The sequence below is a fragment of the Hyperolius riggenbachi genome, chromosome 6, assembly GCF_040937935.1.
Source record: "Hyperolius riggenbachi isolate aHypRig1 chromosome 6, aHypRig1.pri, whole genome shotgun sequence".
In the NCBI taxonomy this organism is placed as follows: Eukaryota; Metazoa; Chordata; class Amphibia; order Anura; family Hyperoliidae; genus Hyperolius; species Hyperolius riggenbachi.
Genome location: NC_090651.1, coordinates 363,031,602 through 363,048,644, shown reverse-complemented (window position 1 = coordinate 363,048,644; position 17,043 = coordinate 363,031,602). Strand labels below are relative to the sequence as shown.

At 51.3% G+C, this 17,043-nt stretch overlaps 1 protein-coding gene across 1 annotated transcript in view; it reads right to left on the bottom strand.

Moving 5' to 3' along the window:
• The window catches only part of LOC137521907 (FXYD domain-containing ion transport regulator 3-like), a 66,715-nt gene extending 49,904 nt beyond the window's left edge, over positions 1-16,811 (bottom strand). Inside the window, exon 1 of the mRNA XM_068241783.1 lies at positions 16,695-16,811. The gene's annotated coding sequence lies outside the window, so the exon portion shown is untranslated. The remainder of the gene's footprint in view (positions 1-16,694) is intronic.
• Between the last annotated feature and the right edge of the window lie 232 nt (positions 16,812-17,043).

Genomic DNA, 17,043 nt, shown 5'->3' with positions numbered 1-17,043 from the left:
CTGTGAGCCTCACATCCAGACACAGCTGAACAGAGAACATCAACCCCACCGCGGCTGGGAACACAAACAGCCCCCCAACAGCGGCCGGCCATTTCCCAGATGTTCCATCAAAGGAGAGACTGCGTATTCTGGCTTACACAAACAGCGACTTGGTGACCTCGGCCAACCGCTGACTTCAGATACTTTCCTTACAGCATTATTTGTTTTCCGCTTTCGGTCGTTCTTACAGCGTGGAAAAATCCCAAAAGTCACATTGGATCAGTAGGAACAATATTTGTAATTTATAACTTTTTAAAGAGGAACTGTGAAAATAACGTAATCAGTAAGCAAGGTGGTGTAGTGGTTAGCGCTCTCGCTTGCAGCGCTGGGGCCCTGGTTGGAATCCCAGCCAGGGCACTAAGTTCATGGAGTTTGTATGTTCTCCCCGTGTCTGTGTGGGTTTCCTTCGGGCACTCCGGTTTCCTCTCACATCCCAAAAACATACAAGTAAGTTAATTGGCTCCTCCCTAAATTGGCCCAAGACTACAATACATACACTACATGATACATACAGACATATGACTATGGCAGGGATTAGATTGTGAGCTCCTCTGAGAGACAGTTAAAGGAAACCTTAACTGAGAGAGAGATGGATGTTTCCTTTTAAACAATACCAGTTGCCTGGCTGTCCTGCTGATCTCTTTGCTGCAGTAGTGGCTGAATCACAGACCTGAAACAGGCATGCAGCTAATCCAGTCTGACTTCAGTCAGAGCATCTGATCTGCATGCTTGTTCAGGGGCTGTGGCTAAAAGTATTAGAGACACAGAATCAGCAGGAGAGCCAGGCAACTGGCATTATTTTAAAAGAAAAAATACATGTCCTTCTCAGGGCTGGTGCACACTGAGCGGGTTTTTTGGCGTTTTTGCAGCCGCTTGCGGCTGCGGATACGCTTGGTCAATGTATCTCAATGGGCTGGTGCACACCAGAGCGGGAGGCGTTTTGCTGAAACGCATACTCCAGGGGTGAGGCATTTTTTGGATTGCGGAGGCGTTTCTGCCTCCATTGTAAAGTATAGAAAAAATGCAAACCGTTTTGAAAAACGGCACTTCAGAGCGGTTTTGCAGGCGTTTTTGTTACAGAAGCTGTTCAGTAACAGCTTTACTGTAACAATATATGAAATCTACTACACCAAAACCGCAAAATGCTAGCTGAAACGCTACAGAAAAATAAGAAAAAGCGTTTCAAAATCTGCTAGCATTTTGCGGATCTGCTAGCGGGTTTTGGTGTGCACCAGGCCTCAGTTTAGGTTCCCTTTAAGGGACAAGACTATTTACTCTGTACAGCGCTGCGGAAGAGGTCAGCACTAAATAAGTACTAAATAATAATGACAATAATACTACTACTAAATAACTGCTTTATTTAGTCAGTGTTTGCGCATTGTAGAACAGTCTCCCCCCCCCCCCCAATTTACATTCTGAAAAGTATCACAGGTGGCAACATTCTTATTCCCGCCAACCGTCAAGTCATCTCTGTGGAATGTTTGTTTGGAAGCCAGTACAAAATATACCAATATATACCTGGTCTCCTAGACTGCTTTATAATTCCACATAGCTAATCAGCCTAGGCTAAGCATCACAGGGAGGGCGGGACTGCATAGCAATATACATCTATATATAGATAGAGGAAGTGTCTTCGATGCTGAATTACCATAATAGTATCCTGAATAATTATTACTGCATTCTATTATGATACACTACAGTGCCTCTTTAAAGTGGACCTGAACTCTTACACAGGACAGAAGGAAAACAGAGGAATGCACCCTGTATGTATTTAGAGAGACTAGCCTCAGCCTGTCTAATTCCCCCTCATCTGTGACTAATCACAAGTTGTAATTTGATCTCCTAGCTGTGTCAGCCCAGGAATCTCTGCTGCCTCAGCAGAGCAGCTAATTTGCAAACACAGGACGTTAAACTATGTCTAGTACACACAGAGAACGCTGTGCACCTTCCTTCAGTATGTTTATTATTTCCGTTTCACAGCCAACAGCCAGCATGGATGACATTTGGAAAAAAGGAATTGCCAAACCTGGATCGATGAGGGTGCCGGGGTGAGCAGGGAAGAGGTGACCGGGGGATGTGTGGACTCCAAGGATGGGGCTCCAAGGATGGAATGATGGAGGCCCAACCTCGGCTGTGGATCCCTTTTCTACCCTGGGCTTTAGTCCTGGAGTGAATTGGGACGACGCCGAAATGGAGGCACTCCGGATGCTGGAGGAGCTGTGGGAGGAGGGAGGTTCTTGTGATATGGAGGAGGTCCACGCATCCCCGCAGGCCCTATCCTTGGGTGACCCCGGGGCTTTTCGGGCCTGTAGGTCGACCCGACCCATACCCATTCCCCCCGGTTCCCCGATTGACCAGTTTCTTCACCAGGTCGCTATGGACATGAAAGCAATATGCTACAACCGGGTCCCGGACAATTTGTCCAAAACCGACAAAGTCGCCATCAAATGGTTCGAGCGGCATCGTGACCTGGTGATCAAGCAGGCGGACAAAGGGGGGAATGTGGTGATCATGTCGAGCGAGTTCTATACAAAGGAGGCCTACAGGCAACTGAATAATACTGAATTTTACCAGAGGTTGGGGAGTAATCCAACATGCAGGTACCAGTCAACTCTCCGCACTTTGCTAAGGCGGGGAGTTGAAAATGGGTACATGTCGCAGAGGCTGGCGGTTGATCTACTCCCCGTGTCCCCCCGGTACCCTGTGTGGTATCACCTTCCCAAACTGCATAAGTCCGCGGAGAGCCCCCCGGGAAGACCGATTGTCTCAGGGTGTGGCTCTCTGACGGAGCGCCTGTCCAGGTTCCTTGATCACCTGCTGCGTCCCTTACTCGTGGGGGTTCCGGCCTATTTGGCCGACACACTTGATACGATCAATATGGTCGAAAATATCATATGGGAACCTGGTTACAGACTGGCCACCATTGACGTGGAGAGTCTGTATAGCAGGATACCCCACGAGGAGGGACTGGGAGCGGTTCGGAGGTTCCTGGACAGGACGAATAAAGATGAAGGGTACAAAGACTTCATCTGTGATTGTTTGAGGTTTATCCTAACACACAATGCCTTTATGTTTGATGGAAGGTGGTACCACCAGACATCCGGGACGGCCATGGGGACCTCTGTGGCATGTACCTATGCTGGCCTCTTCCTGGGGGCGTGGGAGGAGGATTGCGTGTGGGGCCCCAACAACCCTTATAGGTATAACATCAAGAAATGGGCCCGATATGTGGACGATGTGCTGGTCGTGTGGCAGGGAGGTACAGAAGCTTTCGAGGCCTTCATGGATTATCTTAACGATAATCGCGTGAATATGCGTTTCACGTCAGAAATAAATGATGTTTCCACCAGTTTCCTAGACCTTAAGATAAAGCCACATGGCACGAAATTGGTATGTGAGGGCTTCAGGAAGACCACAGCTGTTAACTCCCTGCTACACAGGAATAGTTTCCATCCTAAGCATGTCACAGCCTCCCTGCCTTACGGCCAGTACTTGCGAATAAGACGCAACAATTCAAGTTTAGATACTTTTGAACAGCAGGCACAGGAACTGACTGGGCGACTGGAGGCAAGAGGGTATGACAGGCGCTCCCTTGAGGTAGCTCATGATAGAGCAAGAAAAGCGGATAGGAACTCCCTCCTCACTAGGGCAGTGTTGCCAACTCATCCCTTTAATTACTGACACATATGAATTATACAGGTTTCGTGGCCAGGTAGATGCAGTTAAGGCACTGATTATGTATAAGAAGCCCCAGAACCTGTATAACTTAGATGTGTCAGTAATTAAAGGGATGAGTTGGCAACACTGCACTAGGGACCCCAAAAACCAAGAGAGAGGAACCTTCACGTTCACTTTCGATTACACCCCAATGTCCAAAAAATTGACACAAATTATCAAGAAGAACTGGGGAATAATAGTGAGAGACCCTACCCTTTGTAAGATTTTTCCGGATCCCCCCAGAGTAGCATACAGGAGAGCACCGACCTTGGGGGACACTTTGACTCGGAGTGAATATCGCTCACCCCCTATTCAGAACTGGCTTTCCAGTAGACGCCCCAAGGGGAATTATAGGTGTGGTAACTGTGGCTTTTGCAGGAACATGTGGGAGGGCACGAATTACCGGTTAGGTGGCCTACAGTGGGAAGTGAGAGCCTTCATCACATGCCAGACCAAATTTGTTTCGTATGTGATCTTCTGCCCCTGCCTCTTTTACTATGTGGGCAAAACTACCCGCCCCCTAAAAGAAAGAATAGGGGAACATTTTAAGTCGATCAAATCGGGGAAGGGCAGCCCGAGGTTGATTGAACATGTGAGGGAGGCTCATGGGGGTAGGGCCAGGTGTCTGAGATTCGCAGGCCTTCTGCACGTTTCCCCTTCGGGTAGAGGGGGCGACCGCGATCGGGAATTGACCAGACGAGAATCGCGAGTCATCTTACGTGCAGAGGCCATGGGCCCTTTGGGCTTGAATGATAGGTTGGAGCTATCATGCTTCTTGGACCCCTAAGGACTCTTGTTTCTTTCCTTCCCTTTTCCCTTCTTCCCCCTGGCTGGTTCCTACCCCCTCATTCATGGTGCTTTTCTCACTTACAGTGCACTTCTTCCCATGTCTGGCCTCCCACCTCCTGGTATTTGGGACCAATCAATTCATCTCTGCCCCTCTGGGATTACCCTGAGCACTCCCCCTTTTTTGGAGTCTTTCTTGCCGGCATGTGAGGCGCACCCAAGACGGACCAATTGCCCAACCACGATGTAGTGTCGGGCTGGGGAGGTGCAGACTGCACTGCCAGGTTCTCAATAAGAGACCAGGCTCCCCACCGTTTTGACCGAGAACAATTGTAGTTTGCGGCCAAAAAATAGAAGATTGAGCCGGTTCTGTGACCCAGCGTCCGGGACCCGACCCTCTTCCCCTTCCTCCTCTCCCCCCTGGGAGAGGGGTTTTGGGGGTTTTGTACCTCGGTCTAGAGGGGTTGGGCCTGACATTCGGCCCGGTCTCTGGGCATTTTCTGGGTGATGGGCTCTATGACGCCTTGGCTTTCCTCTGGGCCCCACTATCCCAGCCTGCCTGGAATGATCCAGGTCTGTCCCCACGTGGTGCTCCCCTCCCCATAGATCCCTCTCCTTTCTCTTTTTCTCCCCCTTTTCCCCGTGCTCAAACATACACCTGTTAGCAACAGGCACCTGACCTGGTGTCTACCTGGCCTGGAGGTCCGGAGTTCTGGTACCCCCAAGCATTTTCATTGTAGAAATGACCAGCACCTGTTCTTGAGCATACAGGTGGGATGCCCTCGGGGCATCCAGGTATGGGGTGGGCAGTCCTCCGTATACTCTTACTCCCAGAGGATGGAATTAAACCAAATAGGAGTATGGGTGTATTCCCAAAGGTGAATGCGCCCCTTTAGGTCTCTTTCTAGTGCGCTTCACCCCCTGATCTGTTTTAGTGGGACTCCCCTTTGGGGTAGGTCGGATGGGGTATTTATCACCCCTTTTTAGCTTGTATTAATAAAGGGTGAGTTTTAAACATACAAAACTGTAGGATTCCGGATGGTCAAGCCATCATGCTGGCGTTAATGTATGCCTCCAACAATGCACTAATGCACTTTTAGTTTCATGCACTTTAAATGTTATGTGAAGCACAGAGATGAGTGATGTTTACAACAATTCCTGTTTAATAATGCACTAAATGTATTGCACGTATATGGTTTGTTTACATAGGTCACTTTTCTATTGGCTGCATAACGCAGCCCAGCACGATCACGCATGACGCATGGCCAAATCTCTCCGCAGAGCGGAGAGTCTCCGCCCCCTCACCTCCGACCCCCACCATCACGCAACTCACACCAATGGGGCAGCGCTGGGGGCGCGGCTTGATGACAGTATGTAGGAAGCCGTTCAGCTCTGCCCCATTATCGGACACACGCACGTGAACAAGCGCCAGACGGCGTGAAACGGCTGTAGTGCCGTCCACACATCCCCCGGTCACCTCTTCCCTGCTCACCCCGGCACCCTCATCGATCCAGGTTTGGCAATTCCTTTTTTCCAAATGTCATCCATGCTGGCTGTTGGCTGTGAAACGGAAATAATAAACATACTGAAGGAAGGTGCACAGCGTTCTCTGTGTGTACTTTGCATTTGAATTTGTGCTCTGCACTACCCCAAAGCTTGCTGCACTTCCCAATGTTTGGACTGTGAGCTAACTGTTGGGTGCTGCTGAATGGGTGATGCTTAATGCAGGTATATTGGAGCTAGCTGTACCCCCCACGTAACCAGCTGTGTGCCAAGTGTCGTTTCTTCACTGGAGTGTGTTAAACTATGTCTGCCACCATGAAAGCAGGAAGTTGACACACTGCAGATTTATGGCAGGATTTGTGTCAGCTGTAACAAAGAAATGTTTTTCTTTAAAGGTTATTATGCTGTTGCTTAGCTTTTAGAGCAGAGAGGAAGTTCTGAGTTCTGGTCCGCTTTATGTAGACGTTATCAGCTGTAGAAGTTATTAGGACACTCTCTCAGGCTGACTCACTGTTTGAACAAGTCAGGAGATAAGCAGAGCTCATTTGCATAGCTCACCTCGGGACAATATCAAAACAGTCCCATAAAGGAAAGTTACCACAGATTGTGTCAATCATTCGTGTGTGCCACAGCGAGAGCAGTTTGGGTTAGGGCTAGTTCACACTTGCTTTAAAAACGTATCCGTAGCTACGTTTTTTGTCCCGGACAAAAAACTGAGCCACGGATACCAATGTTAAAAATAGGAACAGTACACACTCAATTTAAAAACGTATGCGTGTGCGATCCGCGGAATACGTTTTTAAACCCGGAACGCAGAGTCCGGACTTGCAGCATTTTTCACGGACCCGTATACACGTACGGGTAGTGAAAATCAATGGAGAAACGGGCCTCCCTCTTCACTGACATTTTGGGACACTGGAAACGGATCAGTTTCCAGTGTCCCTTGGCGAAGGATGCGACCTGGGTGCCCCCCGTCCCCGCTCCCCCTCGCCCATAATGTAATAAATTGTACCTAGTAAGGAGGAAGTTCGGCGAGTCGGGCACTTCCGCCCACACCGCTCGAGTCACTTCCTGCGATGCCGCCCACTGAAATACAGAGGGCGGCATTGCAGGAAGTGACTCGAGCGGTGTGGGCGGAAGTGCCCGGCTCGCCGAACTTCAGGTACAATTTATTACATTATGTGCGAGCTGGAGGGGGACGGGGGGCACCCAGGTGAGCAAGGGGGGGGGGGGTGTGACCCCCCTGGCCGCCGCTTTCCCCGCAGCCCCCCCGTCCTGGCTGCTACCCCCTCTAGCAAAAAAACAAAACAAAAAAACACGCAAACGGATCCAGAACGTGTGCTCCAAAAAAGGCAGCACGAATCCGGTTGCGTTCCGGTTTTTGAAAATCGGAGCCCGGACTGCGGATGCGTCCTGCACCCGGAGCTAGTGTGGCCCTAGCCTTAAGCCTCATACACACATGCAAGGACTGTTGCCTGGCAGGGACTTTATCCTACGGGCAGCGATGCAGGGCTAAACCATTACAAACAAATCGCTAGCCCGTGGGCTAGAGCAGAGTTCCCCAACCCTGTCCTCAAGGCCCACCAATAGTGCATGTTTTGCAGGAAACCACAAACATGCACAAGTGAGGTAATTAGTGTATCAGTAGAGCTGATTAAAGCGGATCGGAGATGAAAAACGAACTAACAAGTAACTTGTCTATATAGCTTATCTAAAGTTTAGATTTACGCAGTTTACACAGCAAATCTAGCTGCAAACAGCTTTAGTAGAATATGATTATTTCTTCCTGTGATACAATGACAGCAGCCATGTTGTTTGTAAACATTACACAGAGGCAGGCTTATCTGCATCCTGAGCAAAAAAACCTAACCCCCCCTCCTCCCCTCTGCCTCTGAAATCTCTGGCTAGTAAAACCTCCCCCTGCCCAGACTGAGCTCCCATGAGCTCTTGCAACTGCCAAGGCTCTCTGAAAACATGTGGGCGTGGCTTATTTAGTTTATAGGGAATCAGAGTATTAAAACAAAAAAAGTATTTGACTTGAGGAATGCCCTATAAACAATAGGAAAGGAACACAATTATGCAATGAGCAAAATTTCACCTCGGATCCTCTGTGGATTTATACAAAACATGCTCTGTTGGTGGGCCTTGAGGACAGGATTGGGGAACACATCTTGTTGCTATAGAGGCACAGGGACAAATATGTCAAAATTCTGTTATAAACAAGAAACCACAGTGAAGGCATCATGGTTTACTTCTTTGAAGTCCCCTGTGGTGGTGGTTCTGCTTTGCCCCATATCTGGGTCCTCTGTAGAATTCTCTCTTCCTCCAGCACTGAGCGGGTCGGGTGGGACACCTGCAGCGCCGGCCGGCAGACTGGATCAGGGCAGACGACACCGGAGTGAGTAATGAGAAGTATTTGCGGTATCTTGACGAGTAGATGAAGGCCGGAGAGTTCGCATAGCTTTGCATTCTTAGGACCGGATCGGTTTCACAGAACAGACATTCTGGACAGTCCCTGAAGAACACACAGGATCTGCACAGCACACAGGCCATCCCCAGACTCTGCCAGCCCCCCTGCAGGTATCAATCATCATCTGTTCACAGTGCACTGTAATATATTGGGAGCGCAGAGATCAGGAATAATTTAGATGTACAGAGGCGCCAGAAGGATAAATATGCTAAAAGGTTTAAAATATTCGGGTGGCAGTGGGGGACCAGCCTCTCCAAAATAGACACGATGCAGCTGTCACTTTAGGTAAAGATAATTTATTCACATACTCCAAGATAAAACTGCAACGTGTTTCACGGGCACAACCCCGCTTCATCAGGCATTAGACAATCGGAGTATCACACAGCTATGGGTCCAATACATGCTTGGCACAGAGGCGGCGCAGGATTTACCTACAGCGGCCCGGAAAAGGTTAAGCTGAATGCTCACTGTAGCGATGGCGGAAGATGGATCTAGTGATGTCCCTCAACGACAAGCATTCCCTGAACCATTTTCCTGCCGGCAGTTATGTGTGACTTTCTACGATGGGTGTGAACGGGAAGTCAAGCAAGTAAAGTACTTTGCACAGAGGAGCTTAGGGATTGTTAGTAATCTTAGAGATCCGCTGTGATGGTCGATATCGCCGCAGTCGCTAAATGTCGTTTGTGAGATTGCATGCCTGTACCCACATCACCAAATCACGGAAACAGTCACTCGTTGTGCCAAAAAGAAAAAACAAAACAAAAAACAACAAAAACACTGGTCATCAGAAAAAGTGCCAGGAAATTTGCGTAGTGGGTATGAGCCTTTAGTAGAGCCTATGGCAATAAAACATCCCCAACACACGACTGTGTCATTATGGAATAATAAACCTTTAGATAGGGAACAGACTAAACAAGCAGGGCCAGGAACAAGCAGGACAAATAGCTATTGAATAAACTTGTGGTAACTGGTTTAATCTACTAAAGTTTATCAAAAGACTAACAAATCATAAAAAGGCCAAGTCATGAGGACACAGAGCACTCCCTGAGCAGCCACACATATCCCTGAGTCATCAGTCTGTGCACACTGGAGGCGGGTGTATAGGCTGGGTACACACTGCCAGCCGGGTCTGCTCATACTGGAGGGGGGTGTATAGGTTGGGTACACACTGCCTGCCTGGTCTGTTCATACTGGAGGGGGGTGTATAGGCTGGGTACACACTGCCAGCAGCGTCTGCTCATACTGGAGGGGGGTGTATAGGCTGGGTACACACTGCCAGCCGGGTCTGTTCATACTGGAGGGGGGGTGTATAGGCTGGGTACACACTGCCAGCCGGGTCTGCTCATACTGGAGGGGGGTGTATAGGCTGGGTACACACTGCCAGCCGGGTCTGCTCATACTGGATAGGGGTGTATAGGTTGGGTACACACTGCCAGCCGGGTCTGCTCATACTGGAGGGGGGTGTATAGGCTGGGTACACATTGCCAGCCAGGTCTGCTCATACTGGAGGGGGGTGTATAGGCTGGGTACACACTGCCAGCCGGGTCTGCTCATACTGGATAGGGGTGTATAGGCTGGGTACACACTGCAAGCAGGGTCTGCTCATACTGGAGGGAGGTGTATAGGCTGGGTACACATTGCCAGCAGGGTCTGCTCATACTGGAGGGGGGTGTATAGGCTGGGTACACACTGCCAGCAGCGTCTGCTCATACTGGATAGGGGTGTATAGGTTGGGTACACACTGCCAGCCGGGTCTGCTCATACTGGAGGGGGGTGTATAGGCTGGGTACACACTGCCAGCAGGGTCTGCTCATACTGGAGGGGGGTGTATAGGCTGGGTACACATTGCCAGCCGGGTCTGCTCATACTGGAGGGGGGTGTATAGGCTGGGTACACATTGCCAGCCGGGTCTGCTCATACTGGAGGGGGGTGTATAGGCTGGGTACACACTGCCAGCAGCGTCTGCTCATACTGGATAGGGGTGTATAGGTTGGGTACACACTGCCAGCAGGGTCTGCTCATACTGGATAGGGGTGTATAGGCTGGGTACACACTGCCAGCCGGGTCTGCTCATACTGGATAGGGGTGTATAGGTTGGGTACACACTGCCAGCAGGGTCTGCTCATACTGGATAGGGGTGTATAGGTTGGGTACACACTGCCAGCAGGGTCTGCACATACTGGAGGGGGGTGTATAGGCTGGGTACACACTGCCAGCAGCGTCTGCTCATACTGGATAGGGGTGTATAGGTTGGGTACACACTGCCAGCAGGGTCTGCACATATTGGAGGGGGGTGTATAGGCTGGGTACACACTGCCAGCAGCGTCTGCTCATACTGGATAGGGGTGTATAGGTTTGGTACACACTGCCAGCAGGGTCTGCACATACAAGAGGGGGGTGTATAGGCTGGGTACACACTGCCAGCCGGGTCTGCTCATACTGGAGGGAGGTGTATAGGTTGGGTACACATTGCCAGCCGGGTCTGCTCATACTGGAGGGGGGTGTATAGGCTGGGTACACACTGCCAGCAGGGTCTGCTCATACTGGATAGGGGTGTATAGGCTGGGTACACACTGCCAGCCGGGTCTGCTCATACTGGAGGGGGGTGTATAGGCTGGGTACACACTGCCAGCAGGGTCTGCTCATACTGGATAGGGGTGTATAGGTTGGGTACACACTGCCAGCCTGGTCTGCTCATACTGGAGGGGGGTGTATAGGTTGGGTACACACTGCCAGCCGGGTCTGCTCATACTGGAGGGGGGTGTATAGGCTGGGTACACACTGCCAGCAGGGTCTGCTCATACTGGAGGGGGGTGTATAGGCTGGGTACACACTGCCAGCAGGGTCTGCACATACTGGAGGGGGCAGGGGGTGTATGGGCTGGGTACACACTGCCAGCAGGGTCTGCACATACTGAAGGGGGGCAGGGGGTGTATAGGCTGGGTACACACTGCCAGCAGGGTCTGCACATACTGAAGGGGGGCAGGGGGTGTATAGGCTGGGTACACACTGCCAGTAGGGTCTGCACATACTGAAGGGGGGCAGGGGGTGTATAGGCTGGGTACACACTGCCAACCGCTCACCAGGAGAAGGGCCGTGCCGAGGCGATAGAGGCTCCAGCCTCAGGGCGCAGTGTAGGAGGGGCACACAACTTCCTTCAGCTATTATTCCCTATTGGGCTTGAAGCAGAGAAAAAAAGGAAAAGGGGATACATAGCAGTGACTGCAAGTCAGATAACTAGAGATTAAGATGCTGGGGTCCAGTGGTGCCTCTTATGCTGGGAATACACGGAGCGATCCGGCGGCTCGATTAGCCGCCGGATCGATTCCCGCTCGTCCCCGCGGGCGCTTCCTTATCTTCTGCTCGATTCCCCGCTATTGTCTGCCCGCGGGTATCGAGTGGGGAATCGATCCACGCGGTCATCGGACCTGTCGGATATTATCAATCGAGCCATCAGCGGCTCGATTGATAAGGAACTATTGCTCCGTGTATGCCCAGCATTAGTCTAATAGCAATCAGTGTGTGACGGCTGGGGTGGGAGGGATGGAGGGGCGCACTTTGGTGTCTCAGCCTTGGGTGCTGGAGGGCCTTGTCCCGGCTCTGACCAGGAGACAAACAAAAATAAGGATTCTATTGGGCAAGCTGTGCCCAAGACAGCCAAATGTTACTATGGCCCTTTGTTTATAGTAGAGAAAACTTTCAGGCTGTTTTGGGGGACTTCAGATCTCATTTAGCATTCGTAGAGCGGGAGGGAGCAGATTCAGAATGCAAATAGCCGATACATCCCTCAGGTCTCTTTCCCCCCTCCCCTAGTGAATAGTGGTCCCCAGGACTCCGGGACCCCTGCAAAGTATTAGAAGTAGAGTGAACTCACCTGTCCGGCCAAAGCGCTCCGGCATCAGTATGTGTGCATCTGCCTTCACCCCCTAGCCACCTCTTCTCTATGGGAGAGCTGGGGGGTGGGGTGGGGGGGGCGGGGGAAGGGGTCTGCTATTTGGTTCAGGAGGAAAGGGGGGGGCGGAGAGTGGTGAAGGAATGACACCTAATGTTGGGGGGGGGGGGTTAGGTGGGCCCAGTGTAATTTTTGCCCCATTGTGTCTAGGTCCGGTCCTTATGCCTGTAGAGGAAACCATACATGAGGTGATAATGGGCAGGTTTGACCAAGAGATAGAACTCTCTCTGATTGAATCTGATTAAGGGAGCCACTAATGATCCAATCCTTTTCATCCAATCTTACTAAATCTATGTAGTAAAAGAGTAAACTGAGTGACTATATTGAATGGATACTATAGGCAGCCCCTTATATTACATAGAAATGGTAAGTTTGGATGAAAAAGATTGGACGGTTACTGGCCACCTTTAGGAAGAGATCTGTCAGCTGGGGGGACTGGTGAGAGCAGGACGACGCAGGGCTGGTGTTATACGGGAGCAGGACGACACAGGAAGAGCAGGTCAGCGCCGAGCTGGTGTGATACGGGAGGAGGACGGCGCAGGGTGAGCAGGACAGCGCAGGACTGGTGTGATACGGGAGCAGGACGACACAGGAAGAGCAGGTCAGTGCCGAGCTGGTGTGATACGGGAGGAGGACGGCGCAGGGTGAGCAGGACAGCGCAGGACTGGTGTGATACGGGAGCAGGACGACACAGGAAGAGCAGGTCAGTGCCGAGCTGGTGTGATGCAGGAGCAGTATGGCGCAGGCTGGTGTGATACAGGAGCAGGATGGCGCAGGCTGGTGTGATACAGGAGGACGGCGCAGGATGAGCAGGACAGCGCTGGACTGGTGTGATATGGGAGCAGGACGATGTGATACGGGAGCAGGATGGCGCAGGGTGAGCAGGACAGTACATGACTGGTGTGATATGGGAGCAGGACGGTGTGATACAAAAGCAGGATGGTGCAGGGAGAGCAGGTCAGTGGCGAGCTGGTCAGATATGGGAGCAGAACAGCGCGGGCTGGTGAGATATGAGAGGAGGACAATGCAGGGCTGGTCAGATATGGGAGCAGGACAGCGCGGGCCTGGGGAGAGCAGGGCAGCGCGGGGCCAGTGTGATACGAGAGCAGGACGGCGCAGGCTGGTGAGATACGGGAGCAGGACGGCGCGGGCCTGGGGAGAGCAGGGCAGCGCGGGGAGAGCAGGGCCGGTGTGATACGAGAGCAGGACGGCGCAGGCTGGTGAGATACGGGAGCAGGACGGCGCAGGCCTGGGGAGAGCAGGGCAGCGCGGGGAGAGCAGGGCAGCGCGGGGCCGGTGTGATACGAGAGCAGGACGGCGCAGGCTGGTGAGATACGGGAGCAGGACGGCGCGGGCCTGGGGAGAGCAGGGCAGCGCGGGGAGAGCAGGGCCGGTGTGATACAAGAGCAGGACGGCGCAGGCTGGTGAGATACGGGAGCAGGACGGCGCGGGCCTGGGGAGAGCAGGGCAGCGCGGGGAGAGCAGGGCAGCGCGGGGCCGGTGTGATACGAGAGCAAGACGGCGCAGGCTGGTGAGATACGGGAGCAGGACGGCGCGGGCCTGGGGAGAGCAGGGCAGCGCGGGGAGAGCAGGGCCGGTGTGATACGAGAGCAGGACGGCGCAGGCTGGTGAGATACGGGAGCAGGACGGCGCCTGGGGAGAGCAGGGCAGCGCGGGGAGAGCAGGGCAGCGCGGGGCCGGTGTGATACGAGAGCAGGTTAATCCTCAGCTCTCTCTAAGCAGCGGTGATGACAGAGGGATTGTTTTCTGTTGGCGTGTTTAAAATTATGGGATATTAACGTTAATCCACATGCAGACATTACATAATTGTATTCTACAAGGATCATCCTCCATTCTGCCAGCCCAGCCCGGCTCTGTCTGCACGGAGCAGCAATCAGCCAAATACATATTTTGGGCCAATTTCAATCTGTAATCCCCCATGGAGGAGAACCTCTCACCCCTCTCCCTCCACAGTATGATGGATGCTGTTACTCCCTCTCCATTGCACAGGCTGGATAGTGTAATGGTTAAGGGCTCTGCCTCTGACACAGGAGACCTGGGTTCAAATCTCTGCTCTGCCTGTTCAGTAAGCCAGCACCTATTCAGTAGGAGGCCTTAGGCAAGTCTCCCTAACACTGCTACTGCCTATAGAGAGCGTCCTAGTGGCTGCAGCTCTGGCGCTTTGAGTCCGCCAGGAGAAAAGCGCGATATAAGTGTTTGTCTTTGTTTTTTTTTGTATATTCTGATATCCCCCCTCCACCATCACATGTAGAGGTGATGGTGGAGGGGGGATAACAGAATAGCAGCATATACTGTTCCCCCTCCCCCATTACATATGGAAGTACATGCAGGGCCGGATTTGGACATTTTACCGCCCAAGGCCCACTGTCCCCAACCCTGCCCCTTGGGGGGGGCACAACACAGGATGGGGGTATCACAGGACCAGTGCTCCACTGCTCACCCCTTTGAAAGCAGGAGAGCTACAGATTGGGGTTGTGACTGCTGCAGTTTACATGTGTTGCAGTTTAACTGCCTTAGTGTGCCAGCCTGATGCCCGCCCCTCACTTCCAGGCGCCCTAGGCTAAGGCCTTGGTGGCCTTGCCTGAAATCTGTCTATGAGTACTTGCTACGATTGCTACCCTCCCCATCACCTCTCCACAGGATAGTACATGCTACTATCTCCCCATACTCTTCATAGCACAGTACATGCTTGCTCCTCCTCCCTCTTTCTAGTCCAGCTTATGCCACCAATGGAAATGGGCTAAGGGGTTTAACTCTAAAGAGAACCAGAGGTGGGTTTCTGACATTAATATTAGGACACAGAGGCACATTTGGCATACAATGCCCAACCTCTGTGTCCCCCGTGCTCTGCTGTCCCCCCTTAGAAAAACCGCCATGCTAGCGACACACAGATTGTTGATAGCTGGCTGTTTACATTTAAGCTGTCATTACAGCCTCTCCCCCGCCTCCTGTATATCGCCACTTCCCACCTGCGTCCCTTCCCTCCCCGCCTCTGTAAGCTTCCTCCAATCGGCTTACAGAGGCGGGGAGGGAAGGGACGCAGGTGGGGAGCAGCGATGAGTGGCAGCATCAATGTAAACAGCCAGCTAGCGACAATCTGTGTGTCGCTAGTGTGGCGGTTTTTCTAAGGGGGGGACAGCAAAACGCAGGGGGGGGGGCACACTATAAGGACACAGAGGCTGGGCATTGTATGCTGATTGTGCCTCGGGATGCAATTATATTGTCCATTGCAATGGAATGCAACAGATGCAGTATGAAAAGGACCCTAAAGGCCCTTTTACACTTAATGCGTTTTAATGCATTGCAATGTGTTGCGTTTTAATGCATTTTTAAAATGAAAAAACGCTGCATGCAGCACTTTTTCACAATTTTAGAGTGATCGTGATTGCAATATTAAAAAACGCATATCACAATTGCTCAAAAATTGCGAGACAGTGAAAAATACACAAAAACGTGAAAAAAATCCTGACTTGTTAGTGTTTTTGCAATCCCCAGTGGGATGGGCCCTTACTGGGAGATCAACAACACACACTAGAAGCAAAATCCTATGAGATTCTTCTCGCTAATCGAGCTGAACGATGTTGTTCCTGCATGCTCCGACATCAAAAAACGATTTTGCGTCGATCAAAATCGTAAACAGTAGCCAATTCCTTTACGATCCAACGATATTTTCCATATTTTCCATCCTGCCCGATTAAATTAACTCATCGATTTGACCAGATATCAGCCAATTTCCATTGATCGAGCAGAATGGAACATCATCGATCCTCCTCCCATCCAATAAAATGATCAAATTGAATGGTCGATTGAACAGGAAAATTGAGTAATGTACAAATGGGCATCCTTAGGATTTACCCAGAATTCCACCCATGACTCGCTGCACTTTTGCATGCTAAAATTACCCCAAATATACAAACTAAAATCCGCTGCCGCTACATGTGAGGAATCAGCTGCAGGAAATGTGCACTTTTATTCCACCCTGATAAAATGATATCTCCTCCAGCCCTCTGCTGTCATTGCTGATAGCAAACATTGCATAACAGCAACATTCAGACACTTCCATCCAACACCACAAACACTGACAGCAGCAGCACAACAAGGGAGTTGTTACAAAGTTACAATTACTTCCTGCCCTGGCAAAACTCATCAGTAAAAAGTTTGAAAGTTGGACAGTTCCAGTGTGATCTGGAGTGTGCAGACACTTACCTTGCAGAGAGACACAGGAGGAGGGCTGCAGAGGAAGGCTGCACAGTTTGGATGAGACAGAGGCAGAATGAACTGAGTCCAGCCTAGACCAGCTCTGTAGAGCGCTCTGTACCCGCCCAGCTCTGTACAGGTGAGAACAAGCCTCTCTGGATCCTCAGCCAAATATCTCCACCCCTGAGATAGGGAGAGAGAGAGAGGAGCCTCCAAATCCAGCTGCAGCCAGAGGGGAGCCCAGGAGGCGGACTTAACCCCTTCTCCGCCACAGCAAATAAACAAACAGAAGAAAGCTGCTTGGACTGGAGGTCACAGGATGCCCAATAGGAGTGGGATTGGATTTCCTGTATTCATA